This window comes from Temnothorax americanus, unplaced genomic scaffold (assembly GCF_048541705.1).
Source record: "Temnothorax americanus isolate GAGA-0224 unplaced genomic scaffold, ASM4854170v1 Scaffold3, whole genome shotgun sequence".
In the NCBI taxonomy this organism is placed as follows: domain Eukaryota; kingdom Metazoa; phylum Arthropoda; class Insecta; order Hymenoptera; family Formicidae; genus Temnothorax; species Temnothorax americanus.
In genome coordinates this window covers 5570865-5598694 of record NW_027509442.1, presented here as the reverse complement: position 1 = coordinate 5598694, position 27830 = coordinate 5570865, and the positions used below count along the sequence as shown (strand labels likewise).

The 27830-nt window shown below is 38.7% G+C and overlaps 1 protein-coding gene and 1 long non-coding RNA gene across 4 annotated transcripts in view; both read left to right on the top strand.

Annotated features, from left to right (window-relative positions):
* LOC143900329 (uncharacterized) overlaps window positions 1-27830 on the top strand; it is a 174018-nt gene that overhangs the window by 26353 nt on the left and 119835 nt on the right. The gene's annotated exons all lie outside the window — the stretch shown is intronic.
* Window positions 19559-20508, top strand: LOC143900295 (uncharacterized). Its single transcript, XR_013257746.1, has 3 exons — window positions 19559-19850; window positions 20283-20332; window positions 20445-20508. It is a non-coding gene; the product is annotated as an uncharacterized LOC143900295 (long non-coding RNA).

The following is a 27830-nucleotide window of genomic DNA, read 5'->3' as shown; positions in this document are numbered from 1 at the left end:
AAACAATCAGTATTTTACACCCAGAGTTTTCATTCCCACCTAGACTCGTGGAGTCGTACATACAAAGACCACGCACGCGTAGCAAATTCGCCATCACGCCAGCAAAACAGGGTGTCATCGAAGGTACGCGTAAAAAATAGGTTTCCATTTCGCGGCAGGCGAGATCGCCGCGCGCCGGCGGGATTGAAAACGGAAACGCGTGGCGCGCCATTCTATCCGATAAAAGATGAAAGCAATTTGCGATCGCGCACCTCGCGCACTGTTTTTCAATTATCGGCGATTTCTCCCTATAAATACGTTACCGAGCGTGCGTTATTCGCGCGCGTGCGAAGGACTCGAACCAAGGGCGTAGCCACTGTATACGGTGAACGAGTGTGCCTATCCCCGGAGAGATTTATGATAGCTTTGTGTAAAGTATAACGCGTAACGGCGTCAAACAACACACATAATGTACCGAGTAATAACGAGACGTTTTTTTTATTTTAAACCGATAATTAATCGATTCCTCTCGGTTTTACATATAAGTGCTCGAAATCCTGGCTACGCCAGTGGCTCAGCGAGCAAGCGAGATATAGAGACAAGCGCTGCCGAGTTTCGCAAGCGCGGATACCGATTAAACCGTAAAACGCAAATCACGAGATGCCTACGCCGCAAATACGTCGACGATGGGATAAACCGACATCGCGGCAACAGACGGGCACGGAGCGGGATGAATCGATAAAGCGCCTCGCATCGCATCGCATCGCATATCGCATCGCATCGCATCCTATCGTATCGCATTGCATCGCGCGCTCGGCTCTTGACAAGAGCGTTTATTATGGATGTGCGAGCTTTGTCTTTTACTTTTTGGAAATCTCGCGGAAGGGAAGTTCGCGTCTCGGCGATATCGATTGAGTAATGTAGACTTTTATTGCTTCGCGACAAGTTCGTATACTCTGTTGCGATATAAACGAACGACGAAACTTTGGGTTTCGATTAATGTTAAACAAATTTTGTTTCGGAAGAGTACTTAACGATGTTGATCTGTTAATTACGGTGTCTCATATTTCTTTACATGCTTTTAGATGTAAGAAGGTTTGTGTTACTTTATTTGTCTTTGAACTTAGGCTATGTATAAACATTTATATATAGTCGTATATTATAGAATAGAATAAACACTATAGAATAAATAGTTATACCAAGAATTCAGAAAAAGAGAAAACCGAATATTTTAGATGTCTAGAAATATGTATTATACTTAATATTGATTAACAAACATGATGATATAAGTGTTTTTCAAAAGAGTTCTACTTTATCAGTTCTTTGCAATGTTAGTTCTAATTAATTATTTGTTTTATTGGAACATCACATTTCCTGCGACATCGTAATATTAATAATCTGAGAATAATGAAAAAATCAATCCTATCGAGAAATATTTATTATATTATATTAGTAGCATACTGCGTTGCCGTATAATAATTCGCGTAAATATCCGCATTATAGCTGAACAAGAAGCTCGATGTATACAATATCTTGGATGCATTTTAAACTTCGGTAAAATATGAACCAATTTTATGAACTTAATATATTAATGAAGATACTTTGACGAACTTGATGTCTTAATGAAGGGCGATGTCTTAACGAAGTTACTTTTTTGGTTACCTACCTTCGCTGGGACAACGTTCCGATGTACTTCTTCTATAAGTATCTTTAATAGACGATTTAATAGAAATTCGAGAATCGCTCCGCTTATATCTTTCGCTCGATCAGCTTTTATCTAATGCTTGCGAGATGCTTCGTGGGATGAAGAAGCGTGGTCGTAAAGTTCGCGCGTTATATACGTTGGCGGCAACCTTTCCCGCGGGTGGAACACCAGTTTTTAATTTTACGATCGCTCGCACGCTTATTCTCTCGCTTGTTTGCGACGGTGATAATGTTGCTTGTGAGCGAGTACGCGCGCGACGTTCGTTGCCTCCGATTCGCATTCAAATGTTTTACAATTCAAGCATTTTTTAGTGGCTCAGCTAAGATTTTATGATATTCCTGTATGCAAATTTTTCAATATATCACTGTATGAAACTAATAATTAATATACAACAGCTACATTCATATCTTTTAATTATCTTTCGATAATGATTTATTCGTGGAATTTTCTTAATAATTACCAATTAGACATTCGATATGTTAAAATTCTTTCGTAAAAAAGAATGCTAAAATTATCGATGACAAACAATAATAATCTAAACATCCAGACAGTCAGATGTCGGTTTATTTTTATTTACTTATCTGCTCGAGACAAATACCTCTTAATCGCCACTATATATAGGAGATAAAGTCAATGAAGGTAATTGTAAAAACAGACAAGAGGAGTGGGTGTAACGTGCATTTTCATAATACATATAACTAATTATCGTTGGTCCATGATACGCTTACGCGCGCGTATGGTTTATTAATTTTATTATTGGAAAATATCGCGGCGTCGTACGCCGCACGTTCAATTACTTCGATTGACTATACCAAACACGACTAAATATCGCGAATATCCTTGTCAAGTTGGTGCACGCCAATACCGTGTTTCACGCTCGCCTAACTCGAATATGTATATGATATGCGTCACAACGATCGGATCATAATAATGCCGAGGGAAGGCGCGATAACGCTTTTACGACTGCGCTCGATGATGTACAAGGACACGCGTAATTTCGCTGTAAACAATGGGATTTTATTATTAACGACGAGATGTTAGCAATTAGCGGCCGTTTTCTCTCGCGAGTGGTTTTCTCTCGACATCGTAATGCGCGCGGTACGACGGCGGCGGGGTATCTTCGATAAAATACTCGTCTCTCGTACGCGTGTCTCTGTACTGCTGTAATTAATCGCGATGCACTTTCATTCTCTCTTGATGGTATCCTCTCGTTGGGAATTCCTTGTCGGCGTCAGCTGTATTTACAGTTAGTATCTACCTTTAGATACAGGATACGACAAATATATATCCATCATATAGGACTATGTGTGCACGTCTCTAGCCAGACTATTATATCAATTTTCCCGATCTTTTCTCGTGAGATTAAAATTTACTTATTTTTTTTATTTTAAACGACGTATTAGTAAGTTTATTTTAATACATGAGCGCTTAAATTCCCTTTAATAGAGATAACAGGAAAATCAACCTTATGAGTTTGAAAATGTTTACTTTGCGAGGAAAGATGTAATATATATTTTATATTTTACGTTCAAATATAAAACTTTTCTCTTCTACCTAAACGTACAGAGCCTGCCTAGAGAGATTACATTTTTATGTTATTAACTCCTCTCTCTTTTTGTAAATCGTTATTCCTTGTTTTCATATGTCATATATCTTATTTATTTACACATGAGATGTCGTTTTCTCTGTTATTCTCTATGTAAAATCCCGATGTGCAATAAATAACAAAAATAACATGTATAAACAAGAAATGTATTAAATACATACAAGAATTTGTCTCGTAATCAATCTGACGCGAATAACGAACAAGTCATGTTCGCACATATAGAGCCATTAAATTTCTATCACCGAAAACTCAGATACGCGCGCGCGTATACGTTAGCACGAGAGAAAGAGAGAAAGGGGTGAGCGATCGGACGCGAGCGTAACGGCGAGAGCGCGCGATATAGTGTCTAAGCGAGGTATGTCCGCGATATACCAGGGGATCGATATTACCCGGCAACGTGTAGCTGGATGTGCCACACAGCGACATAACGCGAACCGCGTATACACACGTATATATATACACGGGCGCGGAAGCACTCACATAGAGAGAAAGCGGCGGCGGTGGCGGCGCCCACGTGCGCCGTATGGGGAGTCGGATCGGGGGAAAAGAACGAGAATAAACGGTATACTATATAAATGACGGATCCTTTAACTCCCTTGTTGTATAATTGATCTATTTTCTCGATAAAAGTTACAGGAAAGAAAACGTTCATTAAAAAGAATTGATTTGTTTATTATTCACAAGACATATCGAGTGATAAATGGCGCGCGTTCAAATTCAAGCGAATCATTTCAGGATTTTGAGATCCGAGATTATGGAAATATTTCCCCGTTGAATATTAAAATATATCGTAATCGATTTGAAGTTTGTCAAAGAGCCGGATATTTCGAAATTAATTACGAAAATATTTTATGTTGAATGATAAAATTTTGCGATCGATTTAGATTCCATCAAAGGGACTGTAATTTGAAATTGGTTCTGAAAATATTTTACATTGAATATGAAAATTATGGAATGATTTTTGAGGTTTGTACTTTGAAGTCGACACGTTAATACTCCCGAGGAATAATCTCTCGAGGCGGAGTTAAGAAAACAATCGTCTCTCAGTCGCTGCGTGATTTGGGACATTTTGAACAACACCAACTGAAAAGTTTTCTTTTCGCTTTGAACGACCACTTTGAAGCACTTTGTGCGAAGCACAACAATCACCCGCTTGTATTTGCACCGCTGAAAATATCTAGTCGATATCGTTCACATATACGAGCTAGAGAAAGAACATGCTCTCTTTTTGCGCGATGGAGAGATTATTATTTATTCAGTTGAAATACACGTGATATGCCAATTTAAATCCAATACTGTTGTTCATTTAATATTAGCAATAAAATAAAAAAATATTAAAATCGACGAAATAATTCTAGTAAATAATCATTGATTTATAAATAATCGCTTTAATTTATTCAAATTATTTTGTCTTGCGCGATAAAGTTCTTACGTTTTCTTCTATCGATCTGTGATGTATTTTTTTATCGATGAATGTGAGAAAATTTATATTATAAATAAATATTATAAACCTCAACAAAGAGCCAATATTCTATCTTGACGCTGAATAACCAACCGCTTGTATATGACATTCGTTAACAATAGAAATGAAAAACAAATTATAAACGGTTCACAGACTGACCATGTTAAAAGTTAATTAACTTTAATTTATTTAATAATAATTTAACCGCTAATCGTTATTTATTTATTAATATATAAATTTGTCCTGATTGTGTGGGCTTCCCATAATCCTCGCTTCTCGATGAACGAACCTTCTGACCAGGGAGAACGAATAGAAACCTTGCAAAAACGCGGTTACCCGAATGCGTACGGCGTGGCGGCGGTTTTTCCTTTTTCGTTGCGTTTCGTTTTTAATTGCCAGGAGCAACAGGTTCATTGGGAAGACGAGCGGCGGGATGCCGCGGGTGCTCTTTCAGATTCTCGTTAAATTGTTCTACGCAGTTCACGACCAGCGTCCTTGCCGTGTGGTAATGAGTGTCTGATACCCAAAGTGGCGTGTTAACTGCGTGTTAAAAGCATGGTAGACATAAACGCCGGAAACAGAACCAAAGACAGTGTTAACTTCGTCAGGGATAAACGTTTAATGTAAAAATTAATTATTTTTACGTAACGTAACTTTTTAATATAATTTATGTCTTTCTAACCGTACCATGTTTTTTTTGTCCTTGAGTTTTATTATCTCTTTTTTTTCAACTCTATATGGTATTCTGATATCAAGAATATATTTCAGTAACAAGGTCATCAAGTACATAAGACATTCCTCGTATAACTTTGCCGCTATTCTTATTGCACAATACGTATATACGAATTATTGAAGAAACTCATATCGCAGGCTTATATCGCACCAGGCAGCGCAGCGGCGGCCTTCGCGTATCCGTGAGATCAGATCCGCGCGGATCGTTAGATAGGCTATTAAAATTATCACGCGTAGACACGGCGTGACTAGCGGCCGTGTGCAAGAAAGTTGAGAAAAAGGTGGCCCGCCCCTCGCGCCTTCGCGTCCCGAATGAAATATCGTTGTACCGGACTCTTGCTCGAACTGGTTCCCGGTTGGCGAAGAGGTGGGATAAACGTGAGGAGAAAGACCGCGTGGCAGGAGATACACGCCGAAGGGAGAGAGAGAAAGAGAGAAAGACAAAGGGATGGATGGAGAAAGAGGATCGTCGGATTAATAGGAATTCCGAGCATAGTGCCGGGATAGTTTCAATCGGACAAATTGAGGCAATCCATTTCTCGTCGTCGTCCTCGATGGCGTTATACGCTTACGAACTATAGATCCTAGATCCCAGGCCTTAATTATGATATCATTTTCTCGCTTATAAACACGGAACTCGTTATGTTGCAAGTGACATTAATATGGCGCGATTATTTAAGTTGACTGCAATGTCGAGAGCTTTCGTCTTGCGCTCTCTCTCTCTCTCTCTCTCTCTCTCTCTCTCTCTCTCTCTCTCTGTTCTGGATTTATTAAGAATTAATATTAAATAAAAAATTATTAATTATACATTTAAAAGAGAAAAATCTGAGGTTATTTTATATTAATGAAAGAAAAGATATGGACTCACACTAGTAAGTTTTGCATAAAGGATCAGACAGATTTTAGTGATATTAGAGAGATATCAGGATTTATATTATATATTAGATTAAGTTAGTTTATTTTAATAAATAATAAATGAAAATACGATATTATGACACGTCTTAGTTAGAAATGAATAATACGCAGTAAAACGCATCTGTTATCAATTACAATGTTTTTAAATAAAGAAAAACACGAGCGAAAAATTAATCAAAATAAAAAATACCTAAATATAATATAATTATATATAGTTTTTTAATATATAAGTTTAGAATTATATTTACTTGATTTGATTGTTAGAATTGATTGTTAGATCAGTATACGTAAATCAATGTTTGAACAATTGATATTTCAATAGAATGTACTGCGACAGAAGGCAGATTTGAGCTTTTTTATTTCTAATTTTGTGTATCGGATATTTGTGAATTACATAATATACCGCACCACATACTTGTATTTGTACATGACGATTGAAATACGCCGAAAGAGGAATTATCAGGTATTTTGATTACTTGTTTATCCTTATCAGAATCTAGATATCTCGAATCCGTCTCTGACGTTTCGTCATTCGTCGTCGATACGTCCCAAGACGAAACGTTTAGTAAAGCTCCATATGACATTAATCGACTCTTCGCTCTTCCGAGCAGCTTGTCAAAGTTTCACGCTCGTCGGATCCGCGTCTCGTTTCTGAACGCAGCCGATCGATACGTGCAAATTGAGAGCTCGTTCCAACCGGTGTGAGCGACTATTCCCGGATTACAATTCCAGGTCAAGATCCTGATTATCGAGTTGAGTCGATTTCCCGGATCTTGCTGTCCTTCGGAGGATAACTCGCTAGTCTTCCGGAACACGCGCAAATTCCGCTTAGTTCTTACTCGAAGCCGCGATAATAGTTGAATTGATCACGAACTACTGAAATGTGTTACTGAAAATTTAAATCTATATACGTCGTTTATAAAGATCATGCGAGTATTGATGCTGCTAGATATATTATATCGCGCGCAAACAGATAATAGCGTTTTTACCGTTATCGAAACAAATAGCGGATATCTTTCTAGAATTGACATTGTTTTCAAGCCAGCCAAACATCGCGAGGGTTAAATTACAGATGCAATTGCACTGGCAAGCACGACAGAAATCTGTAATCGTATAGGACCGGATGCGCGCACCAGTTTCCGCGTTCTCTCCAGTAAATCTCACGATTGCGTATAATATTGTACCGAAGAATTCTTCCGCGGCTCATAATTCTCACTCTTCACTAGGTCGTCATCTATACGGTTTACCGAACTTGATTCAACCAACTTGGTTTTCTTAAAGCGGATGGAATCGTAACGGCGTCTTGGGAGCTGCGCGGGCCGCCGCTGCCACGCCACTTAACAGCTTTCTAGGTCGTCGTACCGAGCGGGATTTGCATGAGAATACGCGTACGTGCGAGGAGTCTCGCTCGAGTATATACGTCCTGCTACTTTGCTAGAGATTCTCGTTGTAAAATATATATATGATTGCGCGATACCTCGATAGCGTCCTGCGGCATGCGATTTCCGACTGGGGACGAAGAGAGCGCGCGATCGACCAGGGAGCGATCGTTTATTCGCGACAGCCTGGCGAATAAACGCGCGTTTGTTCCTCAGTGAATCCCGTTGATATTCCGGTACACGTTTCGCGCGTTTTTGCGCGTTTAAAAACTGCGCGACTCGTAGCGTATACTCGAGTAATTCTATATACGTGATCTTTTCTCGTACCATTCATCGCAAATCGCGATGTTAACTCTTTCACGGTTGATGGATTTATATGTTCTGTAAAGAAGATAAAACGATATTGCACGAAGCGTTTGCGGTAGACTTTATAAACTATGATAAGAATTGTGGTTTGCTTGAAGAAAGCGAATAAAAGAGTGAAATTATTGAATGTGAGGTATAAATCAGGATCTTTTGGGATTTCCATATTATTTTCAAATGCCGGGGATTCTCAATCTCAGAAATTTTCCCTGTAAAATATGATTAGCATGGAATTTTATTGATATTCTAAAACATGTTTTGTGTATATTTTTGAATAATTTAATTAACTCAGTATGTATCTGTGTGTGATCTTTTTTTATTTTGCGTGGTATTGTTAAACTTGACATTTCACATCTGATGAATTCATGTATCCAATACAGATAAATAATAATAGTAATTGTTTTATAGATTGTTCACTGTTTCGATGAGTGCGTTGATGATAACAAAAAAAAAACAACGAGAGAAAAACATTGTTCGCGTCATAGATCGTTTACTCGTAGCAGTCGTTGTAAACGTTTAGCGGCGAGGTATTTCGTTGATATTCATGAACATGCTTCGTGCATTTTTATTCGTTTTAACCAGCTCGACGAATGGAGCGTTGACGTGCATTCGGGTAATCCCGCGTGATTCTATTTTTTGTTGTGCGATATTCGGCGTGAATTGCGATTTTCACTGTCCTTAATAGGGTGCATGTTTCACAAAAACAAAGATAACACGGTAAATATTTTAGAGTTTATTTATATAATATCAAATAAAAATCGCGTAAAACCGATCGCAGTTTAACTCTTAATTATTACAAATAAATAGATAACTTTGGATAAATAAATTCAAAATTTAAATTGCAAAGTGATATTGGCGAAAAATTGGGGAAATGGAGAAATTTTCTTCCAATAAGATACAAATTTTACTAGACGGAACAGTGGTAAACTCGAGAGAAACATTTTGTAGCTGGATAATAGCGTTGTTCATCCTTCTGATCGAAATAAAAAGAGCTGATCGTGTCTGATTATTCGTTTTCTCAAGTCAGATCGCGAGATGAGCTATTTCTTTATCTGTCTTTAACGGGAAGGTTTCGATGGGATGACGAGGAAATCGTTCTTTTACGACGAGAAATGGACATTCCTTTTCTTCCTATCCCGTCTTCTCGCTTTATTCCTTTTTATCATCTTTCTCCCCTTTTCCCGGACCGCCTCCCGGTCCCTTCTCCTCGGAAGGATCCCGAAACACACCGATTCCTTGTTCAGCTCGAGTTTTCACGTCGCCTTCGCCTTCGTGAAATTCCTCGGTCGTAAAACAGATGGAGAAGCGACGGTATTAGGCAGCCAGCGAGTGGAAAAACTTTGACCTCGCTGTGAAACGTTCGTCGCTCTTTTCTCGGCACGAATGAGTTTGCCTAACTCGTTGCGTGGAATTCTTTTTTCTTTTCTTAAGCAGAATTGTGAGCAGGATTGAAATTATTTTACTTACTGTTATTACATTTATGACGGTACACTTTTAAATCAGTTTTATCGGTTACAACTGCACGGTCAACATATATAGATATATCTAATTGTGTATCTCGCGTCTATTTCAAAGTTTATGAAGATAAAGAATAATATAATGGAAGTCCCTTATCGCTATATCGTATATATAGTCCCTATCTTCTCCGCACGTAATCCTGAGGTATTATTCTTCGCTCACCCTTAACGCACCCTTCATAAATCGGCGTCGCCATTGTTGTCTCATAAGTTTGCGAACGAAGCAATTTACGTCGATACAACGTGACGGCGAGTATTGGTGAACTTTAACGAGTAAGCCAGTAAATTGATTCGGTACACATCAAAGCTTCGACGAAAGGTTAATGGGTCCACGTGCCCGGTGCTGGTGCCGGTGCCGGTGGTCGGTGGCCGGTGCCGGTGCTGGAGCCAGAGCCGGAGGCGGCAGCTGCGCGAAGTCGCGCCAACTGCGAATGCCGCGACCTCGCCGCACGGTTTTCCGAGGACGCGCGCGGTGCCCGCGTCTTAAACTTTGACATTTCCGTGATCTCTCGGACATTTCCGTGGCTTCGCCAATTTTCCCGTTCCGCCTCGTTTCGTATTGTGAGTTTCCCGCGTGTACCGTTTCTTTGTACATCCTGCATTAGGATGATTGAGATATTCCTTGTCTAATAATTGGCAAATGAATTTCTCTCTCTCTCTCTCTCTCTCTCTCTCTCTCTCTCTCTCTCTCTCTCTCTCTCTCTGCGAATCAGAGGTAATAGTGGTAGTTATTAAAAAAATCGCGTGCATTATTCGTGGGAATGGAAATTATATTATCGCAGGATTGTACCACGAATGTGCACTTTATTCGCAAGTTTCTCAGAATTCTTTCTGCTTTAAATTACGCCGAGTGGATTCGATTTCGGTATTGACTAGTTGCACTGATTTTTTAATGAAATTTTAAAGTAATGGCTTTGTGTTTATCTCGCTTTCGTGCATTTGCATCGCTTCAACTACTCATCGATTTCTGTCAAAATCGTTCTATTGATTTGTTAGAAAATCATACTCGAAATCTCTTGTTTAACGGTATATTTAATTTATACGTTGCACTCGAATGCCAGCAAGAAATGTTTAATTATTTACCATAACTGTTATACTTCTACAGAAATGATCTTTAAAATATAAGCAGAAATAATTAACTGTTTTACAAGTTGTGATTATATTAATTTATATATTCAACTCCATTAATAAACAATTTTAATGCATATTTTATGTAACACAAGTTATACATATTTTCGACTTGTAACTATCTATTGATTTTTATTTTATTGATATACTATCGACTCTGCAAGAGATAGTTATATCACAGCTAATCAATTTATTTTAATTTTGAGTTATCTACAGTTTATCCAATTTTTTTATGAGACGATACGCTTGATGATCTTTCCAGGGAAATATCCTGGAATATTTAAAAGAACTTGAAACCATCGGAAAGTCAGTAAACTACCGGATTGTCGGGAAAAAGTGCAATTCGCCACGAACGATGAATCTCATGTTATCGGATTTCAATTCGCTCGCGGGTGTTCTATTGACTCATTCGGTACGATCGCGAAACATCGGGTTGCAGTTGCAATCAAAATTCGTATGCCGCCGCTGCCGCCGCCGCCGCCGCCACCATCACCGCACCATCCCCGCGTTTCCGCCGACTATGATTCGTCGGCGAGGGAGCGTCGGGAACGGGAACGGGAATGGGGCGGGCGGGTGGCGGATGAGGCCTCCCGATCAATGCAGCGGCGGCAGCGGCCACGACGCCCGACGATCCCGACGCGGAACGTCGCGACGCTGGAGAGCGGGAAAGCCCACGCGACGCAAAGCGCGGATGCGCAAAGCGCAGTCCACTTCCGGTGTACTCGCACGGAATCCCGACACGCGCTGCGCCCTTCCCGGGGACCATTGTGCGCGTCCCGACGCCCGTCGCCCTCTGCGCCGTGCCGGTATCCTCGCCGGGGTCAGAAACACCACCCACGTACGACCGTTGAACTTTGCGCGTTTGAACTGGCCCGACGAGAGAAAGAGAGAGAGAGAGAGAGAGAGAGAGAGAGAGGGAGAGAGAGAGAGAGAGAGAGAGAGAGAGAGAGAGAGAGAGAGAGAGAGTATCTCGGAGAATTGACGACACCCGGTACAATCCGCACTTGCGTTTCGCCGTCCGGAGTCTCGCGTGTTTCTATTTTAATCGTAATCTCGCGGCGGGAACGTATGCCACCAGGGTACAACATTTCTGTTTTTTTATTGTTTACATTTTAAATTAAATTTTTATAAGTTACATATTTAATTAAATTAAAGCACGTATTCATGTTCTCAATTAGCTGAATAATTCTATGGCTCCATATATGAAATATGTATCTCATACTGCATTAAATTGCGAAAAACAAAGTAATTATTTAGGAAATTACATTTAGTTGGATCTCTGCAGTACATTTCACGAAAGCGAATTACACATAACATTTATAATATTATTATTACGTTAAATGTTTGACAAAAATAATTATTAAATAAGGTTGATTCGCTCGCTATACAAGCTAGAATAATTATTATACATGCTTTTCGAGAAATGTGAAATGTTAAAATTTAATTATATACTATACAAGATAGAGGTAATGCAGGATCGTGTTTTAGCCTGTTTAGGAAACGTTTTTGAGACATGATAGAGAATATTATAAATTACTTGTTTGTTACGCAACCTGTTTAAAGTTTACATTTTTGGAACATTAATGACTTTTAAATTATGTAATTACTCTCGCAATAATAATCAGACTAATTAATTTAAGTTATTTAATGGTTTTTAAATTAAGAATTGTTTTTGTGAAAAGATTTCCCGAATTCCAGAGTTTGGTTTTGATTCCATTTTCCATTTCTGGGTTTTAACAACATCCAGGTTGAACTGCGGCGCCGCCCGCCGGCGCGCGGCGGCCCGAACGTTGCCGGCCGCTCAGCTCGCTTGACGACTCGTTTACTCCGGTTCAAGGCTTATAATTACTCGACCCGCAAGTAGGTCGCTTTCTCCTCGGCACTTTGCGCCACCGCGCGCAAAGACTCGTTCCCGCCTTGCCGGCCGACATGCCTTATTCCGCGAATCCCCGATTCGCTCCGACCGCTCGCTCGGACGATCTTCGCGTTGTGAAAGGCCGCTGAAAGTAAGATCTCCGAATTGTATCGCGAAAAGTAAAATCGCATTTTTCGATCGTTTTCAAGTTAAGGTCGGCGATTTCGCAACATTTTACACATAGGACGATAGTGAAAAACAATACATTTCGATTTCTCGCGAATTCGTCGCGATAATTATATGTAGTTTTTCTTTCGTGACTTGTATCACGAAATAATTTTTTATCTGTTTGCATTTTAATATTTATAATATAATTTAATGTAATAATAAGTGAAACACGATCATTAGGATATACAATCACTGCTAAAGCGAAGAATTGTACGCGAATAATATTATTAGTCTACTAAAACCCAGTCCTAACCGAATTGACGTTTTCTCTAAATTAATTAAATATATCTATTTTTATTACTATCATAATTTTGTCAGCAATGTTATAATCAAGTTTCAATGGCAACGATTTCAGCTTCGGACCGCGTGCAAATAGACCGCGTCTCGTCGATTCCGATATCCTTGGTATACCAGCATTACCAACGCGCTGATTTCACCGATTGTGAGCGAATGTGTCGTAACTGTCAGTTCGAATAACGGTGCATCCTTGATCAGTATTCGGAGGAAGGGAAACAAAAGAGAGCTGTTCAATCATTCGGGACAGAGATCTTCGTCAGTCAATACGCGAGCCAGGCCGGCCAACTCCGGGGAGGATCCGGTAACGGTAGCGAACAATTACCGCGCCGGTAATAATAACTTGTGCGGGAAAATTATATGCCGGAAGAGCGATTGGTGCACGCGCGGGACTCCCCGCGTATCTGTCACGTACTAGTGTCTGCATAGCGTGCACTCCGCTGCATCGACGTTACGCGATGTTGCAATAACTTGTGTTTATTGTTGTCGCAGGGGAGACACGAAGTTTCTCGCGGTTGTGATTTCGACGGAAGCGACGATTTTCGCTTGTCTAACGCTGGTCGAGATTACGACTTCGACGTATCGCGTGTCTCGTTTCCATCACGTTAGCCGATAGGTCTTTTTGTGATTGTTGCGGCGATAACAACTATACTGAAATTCTTATCGTTTTTTCAATCATCAACACGAAGAAATGTAAGTTTGATGGAAAGTAAATTTATTACGTACGATCTAGGAAAACATGATAAGCTTATAATCTTTGTTGGATTTAGATAAGAATGTACCGACTTAAGTAACTAAAATTACTGTTTTGGTTATTACTAAAAAAACCTAATGCGTTTTAAATTTTGAAGACAATTTTTTAGAATATGTTAAATAATGTGTAATAAACTGGTTCATCTCACAGATTCATAAATTTATGCGTAGTTTTAAGAAAAAATTTCTAACCTATCTGTGGAAATGAATCATGACAATTATATCTGTGGAGTAAATACATGATTGAGTGAATTGATTCCCAGAAAAAAATAAGAACGTTTAGCTTCTTATCGTTCAACTGTACGCGATGAACTGCACGCTGTTGATTTATCGCTTAAACATTCTTTGCAGTTAAATGTTAAGTGTATATATACTTAATATTTTCTGGCGAATTAAAAATTATTACATATTGTGCAATAGTAATTAACTTGAAAATAATAAATCCACGTAACGTATTGAAGTTGCAACGTTCATTGCTCTCGTTTGTCGATATGCTGCAATGTTTGTTTTTTATTAGAATCCGTACGACGCGCGTTACGAGATGATAGATAAAGAGTTAACGCGCGGTGCCGACGGTCGCGCAGCGGATTGGCGGTGAAAATTCCATCTCGGCTCGCTATTAAACGGGAAGGAGGTCTTATATCGCGCGTACCCGGGAGCCCGAATAATTTAGTTTCCGTATACAACCGCAGCAGAGATACCCGTTAGAGCAGCGCGCGTAGGTAATTATAGCGTCGGAGTGCGGTCGCATCGCCACGCGGGCGACCTATTCTGCGGTGAGCGCATATACTGCTGCATATTGCGCGTTAGTCTGTGAACGACCCACCGATGTGCGCGCGTGCATACGTATGTATACACACACACACACACACACACACCCGTGTACACCGAAAAAAGTGCGGTATCTCTTTTCCTTTCGGGCGCCGACAATCCCTCCCTTTCTCCCCACGTTACAGGCTCGACACATGTGCGACATATGTACAGCGTCTGATGTATCTCGTTCTTTGAACCTCGGTGTTCTCACCTGCTTGATGCATTGTGCGATGCTACTTGCCTGCACGCATCGACATCGCCATTTAAGCAGAATGTAAGTACAATGAAGTAATATGTAACAGAGAAAGATTTATTAGAGAAGATTTATATAAATATGGATGTTAAATAAAGTAGGGTAAACTCGGGTAAGATGGCTTATAGAGGGAAGATGGCCAACCTATGTTCTTTCAATCTAGCTCGACATAAAACCTCGAATGAACATAAGTTGGCCATCTTTCCTGTATGGCCATCTTACCTGAGTTTATCCTAAAAGATTTTATATAAACATAGAGAGAGGAGAGAGAAACAAGAAAGAAATAAAATCGCCAGTATAATCAAACGTGTGTTAATATGTAAAAGGATAATCTTTCAGTAATTTTATCAATAAACTAAATAGTAATTTAGTGTTTTTCGGAGATATTTTTAAGAATAAATCTGTCGCCGCAAATAATTTACGACGAAACATTGATTGAAAATGTTAAATTAAGATAATTACAATACATTGCAGTTTAATTTTACTTTTAGGAGGATATATATAATTTTATATAACGTTATATAGTTGTACAGTTTCGTACATTTTGTAAAGTTACGCGGAAACATCTCTCAGACTTCAGACTATTAACCTTTTGAGAGAGGGGGGGGGCGACGGGTTCCTCTTAATTACAAGCGAAGCGTCGCATGCTAGTCCATTCGATACGATCGAGAAAGAGGGTGAGAAGCACGCGCGTTGAATCAACATTTACAACAGGCGATCGCGTCTAACGATTTTCGTTTATCCCACACGGGAATCAATATCGTCTGGACTTCGAGCTGATCGGTCAATAATCGTGACCGTTATATAATCACTGCTGTACGATGTTACGCGTGTAACGCAGTTAATAATGGCGATCGTTATGCCGACCGGTCATGTCCAATCGATTCTGCTCGCGAGCGCGGACGTGTAACGAAACGACCCTGGTAATTCTGGTATTTCAGTATTCGGTAGGATTAATCGTTCCTTCGGCAATCGGCGCGCGGAGGGCGAAGGCGGTAATTGATTGCGATGCCGTTTATTGACCGTCGAAACAAACTTTATTCGTTCGGAATTGGCTTGTCGATCGCGATAACAGTAGTCGTAAATCTCCCGTTTCGAGCCCGTATTAATGTCCTCTTCGGAATATTTCAAGGGTAGACACTGCAGTTTGTAAAAATATACATGATAATTATAATAATGTCTATAGGTAAAGTAGCAATAATACTATTTTGGCCATTGAATGAAAATTTCAACTCAACAAAGCGGTTTTTTTATACACACTTAAACAATTTAATAACTAATACATCATAGATATGCACATAAATGATATAAAAGTCAATTGATGTAAATATGATTATAAATGATAAATAAGGACGTAATGATGCGCTCCCAATAAACCGCGTATCGAAGACAGGTTGTTTTAAGGATTAATAAGGATTTAAGATATAAATCCGTGCTATCAAGCTTACAATATAACGTGATCTATTAGAGAAAGCCTAATGAGACAAAGCGGACTGAAATCCGAAAAGTAGTTCTCCCAGACGACGCATCCTTGTTCAAACCGGCCGGTCCTATGCAACCGGAAGGAAACGATGAAACGGCATCGAGGGTTCTATCGCGGCAAGTTATGCCATCACCATGACATCCACCAGGAACGTCAATGACTACTATAACCCAAGTTTCACGATAGCCGGTCCTCATCAAACCGGTTTGCGTATCGAGGAGTCAGCACGCGGACGGAAATGCGATCGTTCCATTGACAGCCTATTATCTCCCTCCTTTCTTCGCTTTCCGTGATTGGCTTTGATCTCGAAAGCTCGGTTCGTGAAACGATATTCTAGACTCGGGAAAGACAATTGGCACTGTCAATGTGCCATAATTAAAGCAATATTGCCATATGTGTGAGACTTATTAACTAATTATTATTAATTAGAGTACAATCTCGCAACTGACACAACGGATACTTCATTATGGATCGTCCATATTTTGAAGCACGAGAACTATTGCGTGCATGTCAGACAAACCTGAAGGGAAGAAAGAAAATTGTTTAAAAAAGAAATTAATTTTTGGTTTACTGCATGCCAACTGTCGTATATTAGAATATATTCTTGCATTTTGAACTCAAAAGATACCAAATTGAGATATGTGCAAACGCCTAAAGTATATTGACATTGAAACTAACAAATAACCATTCCTCAGGAGTAGCTTCGTTCTCAGTCGCTTTAATGCGATTGCGAATTCCTCTCCTTGCAGTATGTGTATGTGTGTGTGTGTGTGTGATTGTGAGTTTCTCTCCTTAATTATAATCTTGCATACCGCGATTCCCGATAAATCTGGTTGCGTTCCGAAGAAAACTTACACTCGATCGACTTTCTGCCCTTTTCACGGTAGAATTCATCTGACTTTCGAGCTGACTTTTATTCCTCGACTAGAAAAGATAAAATTGCAGGCAGTTGTCTTGCAAGCACGCGACTCGTGTAGTACCGTTATACGTATATATGTGATCATAATAGGAATACATCTATTTATTCTGTTATATACTATTAATTTCCTTATATTTTGGATTAATATACTTCAATACTTTCAGATATCTGTAATTGCTTTTATCAAAGCATCTTATTCTTATCATTACACGTGTTAAATTTATTTGTATCAACTTGAAATAAATTCCTTTCTTTAAAGAACATGTATTCAATAGCGAATGAATGAAACGGACGCTGATATATTTATTTCTCACGTTGCTTAGTATACGTAATCAGAATCTTTATTAATATGTCATAGTGGGCGGGAATTGTCTTCCGGTTTCGAATATAAGTAGCGACACGAGTTCGAGTTTGTCGTATGTCTGGAAAGAGAGTGACTTATAATCTGGTAGATTGGTTTCAGTCGTCGGTATGCTGGCTGGCTGGCATCCGTCCAGCAGCTGAGGATTTCTCTGGCAATCGTGTAACACCACGAAATGCACGAGTTTACATGATATATTCCTCTGTCTTTTCGAGAAGTTCATATCGTGCCATTGAAACGATGTGTATTTTTATGCAATCAAAATATACAAGAAAGTAATTAATTTACCTAATTATCGTTAATATCATCAAAATTAATTTTAAATACTGATTCTAATAATAATAAAAATTAAAATAGTAAGTGAGAACAACAAAAATAATTTGTTGAAAATTGCTGTGTTTAAGTTTGTGTTTATTACATTTAATACAATTTAATTTTTGACGTTACAGAAAGATAAGGAAAATGGAACAGGAAAAGAGAAATAATGTACAATGATAAGGATAAAAATGACGAAGGTGAGACTGCACGTGTTTTAACGCGCGCGCGCGCGCGCGCTTAATATCGTTAATGAACTCCACGGCCGCTGGAATGGATCACCCCTGACCTTTTTCGTCCGTCGAGAGTCGACTACCCCTCTCTGCCGGTCAATTATATCCCGGCAGCCGCGGTAAAAAAGATTATATCTACACCGCGAACAACACGCGCGCTCTTTACCGAATCTACCTACCGTCAGATGCATCGTTGCCAATTATCTCTACTTCACAATTGGATGACGAAATTCGTACATAGCATACAAACGCACGCACATTGAATGAATACCGTATATGGTAAAATGTTCTTATTTTAACGTTACAACGCTAAACGCTGCGCGAAAACATGTCGTACTTAATTATGCTTTTGGAACACTTGACCGATTTTTTCGCGTTGAAATGCTTCAAGATCACGATACGATAATCCAAATCTCTTATGAAGTATTTCAGTAAACCTGAACCTGAATGTGCAAGGGTTGATTTCCAGCGATCTGCCAAGTGTGTCAAGGTCGTCAATACGAAAGGATGCAGTCGTTTATGATTCGCTGACGATTTTAATAATACATTTTTTTTTTAACTTTTTATAATCCACTATTTTTGCTAAACGAACAGAGATTAAGTAGTTCGTCCTTAATTTTATCAGCATGTTAGACTAATCGGTTAGCCTAACATGAACTGAGGAACTGTTATTACTTGGAAGAATTTATGAAGATCTAGAAAATATAATTTGCCGATTATAATCGCGTACAGTTTCAAACGTTTGAATAATTATGTAATAGGGTATCGTAGTTATGCCAAGTTCAACTTTATATATAGGACTGCAAAAGATTAACAATTGCAAATGGCGATTTGTTAAGTTTCTTCTTGCGATTATTTTGTATTACAAATTTTACATTGAAAATATTGTAATTACATCCTCAAAAATTACTTATAAGTTATATGTAAATCAAGAATTTCTTTAGTGAAACTGGTTATATTTTTATATCTTGATTCTTATTTTAATGCATTTTTTGGCATATTAAGATCCATCGGAAAAGCTGAAAATTCGAAGGACTATACCCGTTATACCCAGTACCCCCGTTAAACTGCTTTTTAACTGTGAAAAATAAACGTTTGAGACTGCACTGAAGTTCATCTCGTCGAAGAAAGATGAAGTCAGTGAAACGCTGTTGGTGTTACTCGAATGTTATACTATAATACGTTGTTATAATACTATAATACGTAAATCGTATAACGATACGATGCCGCGGTTATGCGAACGAAATCTGCTTTTCGATCTTGCGAACGTATAAGGTAAACGGCCCAGTTACAGGCACTGTCCTAGTTTCCGGCACCGACGGTACATTTATATTTGTAATAAATAAAGTTTTCGTCAAATATTAAAAAAATTACAAGCAAATTAAAGAGCGTTTTTTACTGTTGATTATTGCATAAACACTTTTTTTTTAAATTTTTTATACTTAAATTACCGACAGTGAATGGGGCGACTCGCGCGTTTCAGTGGCTCCCGAAGGGCATTCCTAGGTGACACACCTTAGTGGTAGCGAACGTCAAACTGCTGATTTTTAGTATTATGTAAGTATTAAAACGTCATAATGGTTATATGAACATGTTCAGCACGAATCACATTATCGATTAGATAAGTAATAGTTTATCTGTATGTTAGTTTTTCCCTTAAATTCCCGATGCCAAGAAGTGCGTCACGTAATGAAGGTTATGTTTCACTTTTTGGCACAGAGTTTGTAATATGTTGCATCATCAATTTTGCTTTATTATTCTAGAAATTGAGGTAGATTTATTGATACTTGTAACTCGAAAATTTATAATAAAAAACATTTTTTATGAAAAAAATAATTCTAATGAATTTTTATGTTTGTTTGAAATTTATTAATTATTCAACACATTTTGACACTTGACGCTACAGATAAAGTTTGTTTTCTGTGTTTTATTTTCACCTATCTTATTTTTTGTATTTTAATGTAATATATAAAAAATCTGTTGTAACAGAGTAAGCACAGATAGAGAAAAAAGTGATGGAGACTTTGGACTCTTCGAAGGTAGCTAATTTTATCTCATATATCTTATATTATATGTAATTTTTGCATAGAGGTTGGCAAAATATAATACCTTCCAGAGAGCTAATTAGTAATTAAACATTGATTATTACAGCTAAAATTATACGCAGGACAATTTAAGTAACTGTGACGTCTCGAAGTGCCGAAAATTGGGCCCGTTAGTGCCATAAAGTGCGGCAGAGCACTTCGATAGTGCCAAAAACGCCGGCAGTAACGAGCATTATAAAAATAATTATTTATTTATTAGAACTGAATGATTTAACTAAAAATATAGGTGAATCTTACTCAGAAAGCTTTAATGCACGTGTTAAAATAGTTTGTTTGGGGTTTAACAATATATCGCGTTCGTAAATAATAGAAAATCAGGGCCGCTGCTATAAAGGTGCCTATAACTGGGCCGTTTACCTTAGGAGTCATTCGGAACAATGAATTAGCACGAGGAGGCACGATGCGGCGACGACGATTGCGCTCATCTCCGGAAATTAAAACATTAAAAGTATAATCGTCGATTTTGCTTGATCACGGTTTTAAATCGCACATTCCGCGTCCGCTTATCTTAATGAGAATCCGGATTGCACGGCGTGGAGAAGCCACGTTGCGTTCGCTGATCCAGAAACATTTGTTATACGGATATATACGGAAAAAGACCACGTACGAAAATACAATCTATCGGATTCTTGAAAAACACGTAATCGTGTAAAACTATTTTGAAAGTAAAGAAAAAAAAGTGAGAATAGAATCGTAAACTCGGTGCATTTCGTATTTTTCGGAGCAAGACCCTTACCAACAACACTCGGCGCCGCGGCGTGTTGTGTAAATTTCTCATGAGCTTTTTTACTTGTATTCGCGAGGAGAGTTTTAACGAAGCGCCGGGTGTGTTGGCGATCGTTAAGAACAGAGAATGGTTTGAAAGGATCACTAAAATCGGTCAGCGAATCACAAACGATTCGTTCCGATTGCAATTTTGCGCATCCTTCGCGCCGATGACCTTGACACACTGGCAGACAGTTGGAAATCGGCTCCTGCATTCAGGTCAAACGAGAACAGGCGTGACAATGATGCTCGTTAAGAGAGAAACGAGATCGTCCGCGGGCGAACGCGTCCGAATCAATTATACGAGCGATTGTCGCGTCTGTAATCTCGTTGCGTTCGTCCACCGGAAATTTGCGTCGAATTAAGCGCTCTTTCGAAAAAAAAGAAAAAAAGATTGGCTCGCGGGATAACCCGCTTCTATCTGGCGTCGGATTTAACGTTGAATGCCGACTGGAAATCCTTGGGCGGATACGTGTCTGAAATTAATTTTGCATCTTCTCTCCTACTCGTGTTATCTATGAAACGTTATCTATGGAGTGATTTTCCCGAGCAATAATTTTTGTCTTGTAAACCGTCGAGAAATCGAATTAAATTAACAAATTCAATAATATAATTCAAATGTTACACGAGTACTTACATTTCTCAATAACCGTAATACTTATTAGTATCTATATTAATCTTTTGCTCGAGTAACATCGGTTATTTTTTGACGAACTGTTTGAACGTTTAACTTTTGCGAAGTTGTTTGATATTTAAATAGATCTTTTCAATAATTATTTTTATTAAAGATTATTAATAATTGGAAGTATTATTGCAACATTTAATCGCGATGCAAATCGAGATGCTTCGTATATGCTCACGTCATTTACTTTACAGCACAATGTGGGATTAAGTATTGTTTCGATTTTGAGCAATAACATGGTTTTGACTATTGTTAAGCTTCCGCATCGCGAACATCGATGCGCCCAATGACCTCTTTTTAATAGCTCCGATAACTCGACAGACAGAAAGTTATCTGGTATAACGATATGTGGTATGATGGTTGCACAATGAATTCGTCATTGTGCGCGCGCTCGCTTCCCGTACTCTCCGAACAGTTCCTTTTTTGACGGACAAAGGACGACCGGATCGACTTGTTAACTTTACGCGCGCTCGCGCTGCATAAAACGACGCTACACGAGCCATGTTTAAATTCTTCTCGCGTCATTGAATTTCTGGGAATCGAGACGCGTCGAAACGCAATCGCCCGGAATTATACGCATTACAACGTAAAACGCATTACAAAAAAGTATGAAAGAAAAATGTTAACTCGAATAATTGATATTTTAATTTCGATATGCGTATACTACATGAGTGAGTGAGTACTATCAGTGAGTAGTCATATTATCGCTTTGTATACCCCGTTTCGAACTAATTTTAATATAATAAATTTATTTTTTCAATAAATTTATTTATTCGTTATTTGATACAGGTATAATTGTAATTTAAGAAGATATAAGCGAATTGTGTGTATCAGATACACACAACTCTTATTTAATATAAGTTATTATTGCAATATACAAGAAGTGTCACTTGGCACGTCATTTACAAACTCAATTTTGATTAAAAGTAAATTTTTTAATAAAAATATAATTTAGAAAGGATAAAAAAAAATATATCAAGTTAGGCTTGTTTAATTTAATCTGATGGTGAAAGTCGGATGCTATCTGTTCGTTATCGCGATCATATAGATGTTATGATCAATTCGTATTCAATATGTACTCCGTTTTTTACTATACTCCGCTCATTAATTCAGGTGTTCTTCAAACGGTGCGTTTTCCCAGGCTTCGTCGCCCGATCAGACGTATCTCCGCGTAAAATGTATACGTGACCCTGACATCGCCTCCGGCCGGAGCGCGCGCCGCTTTGGTATATCATACTCTCGTTCACAGGCGTTCCGTCGTCGCGCGTCACGTCATTTCGCAATTGCGCGGGCTTCCCCCCGGCTGTCGGCGCGCAAGAGACGTGATTTACGATCACGATTAGAACCGCGACCGTAACCGTAACGATTCGACGGCGCGGCGTCGAGCAAATCGTCCAAGATATCCGATATCATCCATCTGCCCTCGATGAGGGATTCTTTAATTCGAAATATTTTTCATTTCAAAATATTCTTCAATTCGTATAGATTAAAGCAAATTACAAGTTAAGTCTATTCGATCAAATTACATAATCGAACTTAAGAACTTAAGTAATTGTACTTAAGTATAGCGATTACGTTTAATTAGAATGTAATCGCTAGAAATTGTGTCGCTGGATCTCAAGTACTTGTGGATGCGTGGATGTGTGTCGTACTATAAATTAACGTAATATAAATTAAATTCTGATAATAGATTCTACGAAACGATTTCACTTTTCGCTGAGAACATTTAACCTTTGTGCGACTTCCGTTTATTGATTCGCGATAATGATGTCACAGGAAGCAAAATACACTTGCAATTATGCATGATCTCTGTCCGATCTCGTGTAAAGATCATTTCCGCAGTTCTCTCGTTTTTTTTTCACGTCGCATTCGATTCTCAACCGAAAGCGGCGTTTCATCGCTGGGATGTATCGCCAATTGTAAACGCGCGCGGTCGTTTAGCTTAAATGAGACATTCTTCTCGGCCTATTCGCGGAACAAAAGAGAAAGAGAAAAGAGCCGTTGTCGTCGTCATGTATCATGACGTTGTTACGTACCCGCCGTTTTCTCTTGTGTTTTCGTCGCCGCAACTCACGACTTTCGGTTCTCTTTGTCAGCACCCTCGCCGCTCTCTGCCCACGATCGGTCGACATAAATCCCGGACAAGGCGGAAAAAACGTCTGTTTCGGGCACGTCCGTTCGAGCGCGGCGGGAGTCGGAAAGATGCGGCGAAGCGAGAGGATGAAGGAGAGAAAGAGAGAGGACGTCGGGTCGACGACGTTTGTTTCGCGGTCGTTGATATTTCGGTACTGTCTGTTCTCTCAACCCATCCTTATTTCTCACTCGATTTCTCTCTTTCTCTCTATCATGTGCTATCTAGCCTCTATCGTCCTTCTATATCCATCCTGCTCCGCCAGCGTTTCTCCGCACGATTTCGATGAAGTTCTCTCTCTCTCTCTCTCTCTCTCTCTCTCTCTCTCTCTCTCTCTCTCTCTCTCTCTCTCTCTATCTATCTCTATCTCTATCTCTCTGTGGACGCACGGTAGAGATACAGAGATCCGACGAACATGAAAGAGAGAGGCGGAGAGAAACAGAGAGGAGGATGGAGTGACTATGGTTCTGGTTGACCATGAGTATCTCGCCGACTATAATCTTCAGGTAGATCCGGCGTAGAGGTACGTGAGTCATCTTTCTCTCTTGTTCGCTCGTCTTCTCTTTCATTCTCCTTCCCATTTTTCGTCCGTGCTTCTCGCTCACGCGTTTCGTTCCACCGGTTTCTTTCGGCCGTTCGTTGAACGGCGTGGAAGCGTGCACGATATCACCCCGTCGGAGGAGACGATTCGCGCGGCGTCAACGCTTTCGAAAAACGACCGCCTCTTAAACTCTTGTTTTGCCGTTCTTAAATCGTCACGCTTCAGCCTTTAGCGGCGCAACGGCACTTGGCGCAGGCGCTAAACCCTTTGCCGCTCGCTAGTTTTGAAGACTCTTCGCTTAACATCGCGTGTTTGATGAAGCGACGACCACGGACGAAAATATTGATGTTCAATTAAATTAGGATAATGATTGTCGTTGTCTTCGCGCAATCTGTTTCATAGAGACATTAGACATTAGAGAGGGAATTATTCTCCATCGGTGCGATATATTTTTGCAAGAGCGCTTTAATAAATTTATTACACATTTTTACATTAACATTCGAATGAGTATATTTGTTTTTACACTCAAGTTTTTATTCACGAAGGCGAAAAAACCAACTAAAAGAGAGGTTTGCCTCGCTCAATCGACAATTACATCGGCTTACATTGCTCGCATCTCGTTTTATCTAATCGATAGTTATACCATCGTCCGTTGCATATATCCGCTCATCGTTTGCATACAATGTGCCGGTTAAACTTAGTTTTAAAGTCACATCGTTAAGGAGTTTGCGGCGAGTCAGTTAAGATCGAGTCGTGAATCTTTTCTTTTTACGTCGTCTACCGCGTGGCGATAAAGCCGATCTTAATGACGTTATTTGTCGTGGAATGCAGAAAAGATTCTGTGATGTGCGTCGATACATACGTAAACACATCATCAGTATAATACATATTAGATGTGTCAGTATATAAATATTTTCATAGTTATTAACTCTTCGGAATATGTAATTCTCATATTCGATCAGAAAACTATTATAAATTTATTAATAAAATTAGAATAAAAATGAAGCCGATAAATTAAAAGTAAAATTCAGATTTTGTCGAAGATTGTTATTTATCACTTACACAAACATACAAAATGAAAACAAGATAAACATATTTCCATTCATTGCCATTAAATGTCGAGATTACATTAAATATGGGAATGAGAGACGAGACTTTCTTCAAAACGAGCTTGTCTCTTCACTAAGTTTGATCAAGTTGAGTTATCAATCCCAGTCTCGCTCATGTGTGTTAAATTCACTCGATTATCTTCGATATATCACTCAGAAGTCATCGCGATGTATGGAGGGTTCAATTGACTTATACGACAGAGGAGACTTGTCTCAAACCGGAATCACATCGTGCGAGTCTTGAATCAATAGCAGGTCGACGCGCACGGGCGACGCGCGCGTGTGTGTAATTTGCGTGTGTGTTGTAAATGCTGACGATGTCGCCGTTCGTGGAGTTATCGGCCGACGATAATGATGACCGATTATCTTTCGTCACATTACCGCGGTTGTTATTTACGAAGGCGTGTTGTTATAGTCTTTTTGCGGATCGCTCTTTTCCTATTTACTTATTACGGGATCGCGTTTTATATCGCATTTTCTACATTTCTTTGATATTTTTATTCAGTTCACTTGGTTATTACCTGTAACACCCTTCGATTTATATTTTGCTTATTTTCAGACAATTCTGGTCATCAGAGTTGAAATAACTCAATGATCTCTAATTTTTTGCTTCCTCATAGAGGAAGCTTTGTTTTCGTAAATTCGTATATGAACCTTTGATTGCGTATAAAGTTGGCTCTAATCAACCAAATTTAAAAGAATTATATATAAAATAGGGGTAAGAAGAAACCAAAGAAAAGATTGTTTTTTGAGTTTTTAATGTCAATATGTTCAGTGTTTTAAAACGTCGAAATATTGCATTAAAAAAATGTCGGTATGTGTGTGTGTATGTATGTATGTATGTCTGTGCCAAATTTACAGAAATTTCTACAACTCCAGAACTGATCAACCAAATCTTAACGCGAATTATATGTGAAATAGGGGTAGAAAAGACTGAAGAATATAATAGAATTAATAAAAATTGTTAATAATAAAGGGGTTTACCGATTTTTGTTAAAAAAGGTTTACCGAAATTTTTTAATTTTATTATATTCTTCAGTCTTTTTTTTTTCTATATTTCTATTTCACATATAATTCTTTAAGGCCGGTATTCATAGTCGGGTCTTATAGCGTTTTTCACTGGGAGAACTAGTGCGCACTGAGTGCGCACTCGTCATGGGCAACGTGTTTCACTGGGCATTTCGGTGCGTGCTGTTTCACTGGAAAGTCTAGTGCCGAGTTTTCGCACTTTAGTGCAAGAATTCGGCACGAGCTCTGAGAGACGGTGCCAGTTTAGTGCAATATGGCTGGGCGGGATGCACGATTAATATTTGAGCTGTTAGATTTGCTTTCATCATCATCATCATCTAGCAGTGATGAAGATAATTTTTTACAAGAAAAAAATCCGCGAAAAATTCCAAAGATTGCAAACTTTCTTCAGGTAGTACATAACCTTACGGATAAGGATGTAAGCATACATATATGTACATTTTATTATCTTTATAGATTATAATTTGTATTATTATTGTATTATTATGTAAAACAATAATATGTTTTGTATAAATTAGTATCAATATTACAAATAATTATATTATTATAGTTTAAAAGTCATTTTCGCGTTACACGAACAACAGCCTACAAGATAATAGAGATGTATGCACATTCTGGATTCTATCCATCTGATCGGAGCAAAGGAGGTAGCGAACCTACCACTCCAGAATTGGATATTTTGTCATTTCACAAATTCTTTGTAAATTATCATTGATGTCCGATAACTTTAAAACTCATGAATCATTGATCTTTCTTGGAATTTCAGTAAAGACATCAATCAATCTTTTTCGTGCATCACATATATCCTGTAATGTAATTGCAGGAATATCGTGTCTATTATATATATATATATATATATATATATATATATATATATATAGCATGTATGTCAATAATTGTTAACACTAATTTAAGAATTAGGCGAGTAAAGTATATATAAATTAAAATTATTTATAAAGATATATAAATTTTTAGGTTGCTGGTTTTCCTAATGTGATTGGTTGTGTCGATGGGACGTCGATTAAAGTTCGAACACCAGCACATAAAATAAAGTCCACTTACGTAAATAGGCACGATATTCCTGCAATTACATTACAGGGTATATGTGATGCTCGAAAAGATTCATTGATGTCTTCACTGGGATTCCAGGAAAGATCCATGATTCCCGAGTTTTA